Below are 5,687 nucleotides of genomic sequence, written 5' to 3'. Positions count from 1 at the left end.
GTACCTGATTCACTGCATTGTACAGCAGAAACTAAGACAACATTGTAAAGCAATTATACTCTAATAAAGAAAATAAAATCCATAGAATAAAAAAATGGCATGCCAAAGGGATCCCAATGGCAACAAAACTGAAGCAAGTTTGAGAGCTAAAATGCAAACCCAGAAGAGATTTTGGGAAGCTTATAACAAGGAGCAGTTGGGCAGATCACAAAAATAGGTGTCACTGTGATGAACAAAGCAGAGAGTGTGTCAATGATCGATAGGATCCATTTATGAGAATTAAAAATTTTTCAGGATTAAAGCATGTGTGGTGAAAGAAAATGACCCATCTGCCTTGGATTAACATAGGAACAGGAACACAAACTCCATTTAAAATGACCCTGACATGAATCAGTACTGAAACAATTCTCTGAAAATTTTCTCTCTAAGGTGTATTAAGTGTATGGCATAGTGCTAAAAAACATAGCCCACAGGGTCAGCTCTACCTGCTTTCAAATTCTGTATTTGCTCTGTGAACTTTGTCAAAGTATTCAACAATTCTAAGCCTCTGTTTCCTTTTCTTGAAATTGTACTAATACAATTAATCTCTGAATATTAGCTCCAGTTGCTGAATATAAGCAAACTGTGTATTTACAATTCATCCCATGGTGTCAGTTCAGATATTTACAACTATTCAGTTTTGTTATTTTTTTTTAAATTTTTAGGTTAATAAAACTTTATCAAGTGAAATTAAGGTGAAGCATTTTAATTGGGTGAATGTTGCAGTCAAATTTCTTTACCCACAAGTGGAAAACCAGGCTAATACTGTCTTTTACAAAATTATTCCTAAAACTATTCTTGTTTTGAGGTACCCTTCATTACTTCAGGTACTAACCCTCAAATGACTATACTCTTGATCTATTTAAAACTAAATATTTCTGTAGTAGTGAAATGTAATTTAGTTACCTTTCATTACAGAGTCAGAGAAAATTTAATCACCATTAAATTGAGTTGCCACTTGATGGTTCTTGGAATCATATTTACTCAAGGAGGAAGGCTGAGTTTTTCTAAGGCCAAGTATTTTCATGTTAATTAAACTTAATTGCAGCATTAGAATCTGTGAGAGAGCTGGAGTCATGTAGAAGACGGTCACTAGTAAGTTTGATGTTCGCTCAGATGTAAGATGAGCCAGATTTTTGGCTTTAGCAAAATGTTACCAGTCAGGAACTGCACTGTTGAACTATTACCCAATATCGAACAAAGTAACTGGGTAATCAACCGAATTCATGAAAAGTAATGGCATATTGACTAAGCATTTCTACAATCTTTTTTTAGATTACACTCAAACGGATATCCTGGAAAATCAATGACAAACTAAGAGTCAAATAAAGGAAATCTTTAGTGTTCCCATTGATTCTAGAAGTCTTTTGAAGGCTTAAAGCCCACAAGCGGCCCCATCAGGATGTTTTGATCCTATTAGAGAAGTTGATCAAAATGTAAGTAAAAATAAAACAAAAAATTTTATCTTAAATTTAAAGAAATTTAAATAAATGAATAAATTTCTATCTAATAAACTTCTTGCAACCTGAATTATAGTATTTTTTCCAGGTCAGTGTGATATTAGAGTATGCAAAAAAAGTGTTTATTTTACAAACTTTGGCTATCAGACATGTATACTTATATATAATGCATTTAAATATACATGTATGTGGGTGTGTATATGTATACACACATAAGTTTATATAACATATAAAGAAATATAATATTTAGTTTCTTCACTATATCCTCTCTACTGAGAAAGAGGTCATATTCCAGGGGTTAAAATACATGTATATCATAGAGCATGGAATCTAGCTCTAAATCCATCATATATTAATGTTAGTACTGCAGACAAATATCTGTGTTTATTACTGCTGTCAAAACATTTGTGCAAACACTAAAGAATATATGTATATATGTACATGGAGATGTAAAAATTTGTTTTTAAGGATACATAAACATGATTTGAGTATTTTTAAGAACATTTCATTTCACTTGAACTGAATGTGGAAAAATATTATGGAAAATGCATTTCCTCCATTTAACTTTGTAAGTCAACTTAAAATACCTTTTCAAGTTTAGAGAAAATAAAATTTAAAGAAAAAAGAGATAATGCCAAAAGAAAAAAAAATTCATTTTCTGCTTCTTAACCAAGAATTTCTTTGAGCAGAACAAACTTATTTTTTTGGCCATCATATGCTACTGGAATGAGATATCTAGAGCAAGTGTTCCTAAGATGATACAAGAATTGACTTCTTAAGATGATATCAGAATGACTATCCTTTCTCAGCACTCCTGCCCCCTTAGATGTACCTCTTTTCCTAAAGATCTCTCTAGCTAAGCCCATGCCAAAGTACAGTGACCCAACATAGAGCCAAGAAGGTGGGAAACACCTATCATCTCACATAAAATCATGGACCAACCCTCCGTAACCTTAACAGCCTCTTTCTTCTCCCAGAAACAAGAATCAAGTTTCTAATAAAAATGTGTCCTGATTAGAGAAAGATGAGTTTTCTTCACCATTTCTTAATGTGATTATTATTATTTCACTTTTAAAAACATATTAGTAAATCTCTACAATAGTCACACCCAATTGAAAAATCAGCTCATAATTAGAGATTCAGTTACAAAAGGACACATCCTTTCTCTCTAAACCAAAGAAAAATTTCTCTGACAAGGAAGATTTTAAGACTATTGTAATGGAGATCAAGATTATTGCAATAAGGAAGAGAGCCTGAACTTAATTTCTCTGAAAAAAAAAAAAAAAAAAAAAGGTGGGAGAGATTTTAAGGGCTAGGTTTAACTAGTAGAAAAGTACTAAAAAATGTAGAAAGAAAATTACTCCCTGTGATGAGTCTATCTATGTTTGCTAATTGGAGCTTGCTGAAGTTAGGCTACTACCCTTCCACTGGGAGATAGGGGCTCTATCTTTCCTGATGATTGCATTTCAAAGGGATGACCCCCAGGTCCTTGAGAAAGGTGTTCCTGGCTTGTAAAACTGGCAAAAACCTGGGAGAATATTTACAGCTCAAAGGAGCAGAATAAGAATTTACAATGAAAAGTTTTCTAATGTAAATGCTCTAACAAAACGGAGGTCAGGAGCCTATAGTCAGGAAAAACCTTTCTAAATTTTAGTGAAGCTGAGGGGAAGTTAAAGGCTTTTTGGTCACTGGCATGTGCACAAGATTGGAGTCTCATGAAGCACACTTGGCTGAGAGACCACATCAAGATTATAAATGATTTCCAGTACATATTGAAAGGTAGCAAGCCTGCCATAGCATAGGTAATGGTTTAAACCATAACATAGGTAATATTTTGAAAAGGCTAAAACAAATTGAGTACTAAAGAGAAAACTGCAAACCTCCCACACAAAATGAATTATCTTTCTATCTATCTACCTATCTATTTATTTATTAACAGATTTAACTTCACATTCCCCTCTCCTTCTCCCAGCACACAATTTTAGCACACTTGATTTCTTCTTTAGACTCTTCACCATATCCTCTCTACCTAGGAGTTTCCACTCTAGATGTCAGAATACAAATATAGCATATACCATGGACATATTGTTCTAAATAAAACAGATATTAGTGTCAATGTTGTTGCTAAATAGTAATGTTCTTTATTACTGTTATAGGGCATTGGTACAAACTCCACGTAATTTCAGTCAATAACATTACAGGGTAAAAAGAAATGTGTGAATAATAGTTTATTTTTTAAAATGTAGGATAGTCAAAGCCATATGGAAAAAGAACAGGAGAAAATGTGAAATAATTATAATCAAGTAAGTTAAAGAATTCACAAGTTTTATTTCCTGAAATTGCTGGTAATTGATGGTAATTTTTGTTTTCAATTTTCTTTTAGTTAATTAGAAAATTATTGTAATTTTCCAATTACTTTGCAAATTTGTTTCTTGTGTAAACACAAATTAACTTTAAGTTGTAAATGGAGTCAGTGAAACAAAAATTATAAAAATTTTGTTATCAACACTGTTTATCAAGTGAGAGTAACAGCTGTCAAAGATGATGTACTTCAAATGTCACCTAAGAACCTAGAAAGAATTGAGGCCATGTAGAGATCCTTGGATGACTGACACACCATGTGAGGAAGTGGTGAGTACAGCAGGTACCATCTGCAAGAAGTTGAGCCTTACCCATATTAAAGAACATAATCAGCAGCTTATGGAGTAAATGCCACATAAGCTGCTCTCTGAGTGAGCCCCATATTGACATGGCAGTAAAAAAAAGAATATTGTAATGTAAAACCCTGTATTTATATAGATCATTTCCTTGAAAATCTCTTAAATCCTTAACAGATTCTGAGCTCATCAATCCTTAAATCCCAATGAAGTAAGAATTATAGAAGCACGTAATCCTCAAAATAATTATTGAGTGATCCAAGAAAGACAATTTTCTAGAGGCGTCCTCTGTTTTATAAATAGTTATGTGATCTTGTTAAGGGGATTATTTTTTTAGAAAAAACTCAATCTCCAGAGAGTTTGGAAACAAAGACTATGGAGATTTATTCTATTTTGTTATACATATTTCCTTAATATACCTTAAATCCTTTTTGAACTCTGTAGTACATAAATAAAGACAAGATCAGGAAAGAGGCATTATTACATTCAGGTGAAATTCATGATAATTCATATATAAACGATAACATGAGCCTACCAGACACCCTTACTAGGAGTAATAATTTTCCTAAACATTCACTTAATTGACATGTGGATATGTGATACTGCTTATGTATCTGATTTGTCTTTTCTGTATTTTCATATTTTCCCACTGCTAACATCACTACCATAGTTAAAACCCACTCAGCATCTCACATCCAACAATCACAGTCTCCTCCATCCCTAGGATGCAAAATTCAAGACAGAAAGGGTTTTTATGTTTGGCCACTGATTAATACCAGAGTATTAGAATGATGCTTGATCACAATAAATACTAAATACATATCTGTCAAAATATGACAGATGAATGCATGAATGGATGAATGAATGAACAATAAATAAAATGTCTCTTTACATTTTATCTTGCAATTCTACAACCCATGCTATGTCTAAACTAGTTTCTTCATTGTATTCATATCACCCCAGTCAGTCTTTCTTCTTTAAGTAATTCTTTTTCTCATTCTATTTCTTTTTATTATAATACCCTCTCAAAATCTTTTACATGTAAAAATCTAATCAAACTTATAAGATGAAAACTGAAAGTCCACATAAAACATAACATCTTCTTACACTGTAGCCCTTAAGGACTGGTTCTTCTCGTCAACTTTTATTTGGATTTATAATTCTTCCTCCAAATAACCCCAAATAATGATTTAGCACTATTAAATTGCTTATATCATAAACTATGCTTATGAAAAATAAGTTTCTAAACTATCAAGAAGAAAAAAAATTATGCCATACTAAGAAGTCCACCACTAAGAAATTACCTTTATTAATATATAAACATCATTTACTTATATGACTATACAGACAAATTTTTAAATAAGAAAAATACAAGTAAAGGAAGGGAGAGAAAAGGAAATGGATCCAGAGAATATTTTTCAAAGACTTTATCATTATTTTAATTTTAGCAAAAATCACTGAATTTAATTTTTCTTAAATGTAAACAAATAAGTACCAATAAAAAAATGAAATTGAAGAATTTGCTGAAATT

Source organism: Phocoena phocoena, chromosome 18 (genome assembly GCF_963924675.1).
Source record: "Phocoena phocoena chromosome 18, mPhoPho1.1, whole genome shotgun sequence".
Classification (NCBI taxonomy): Eukaryota; Metazoa; Chordata; class Mammalia; order Artiodactyla; family Phocoenidae; genus Phocoena; species Phocoena phocoena.
This window is presented reverse-complemented; position numbering follows the sequence as displayed.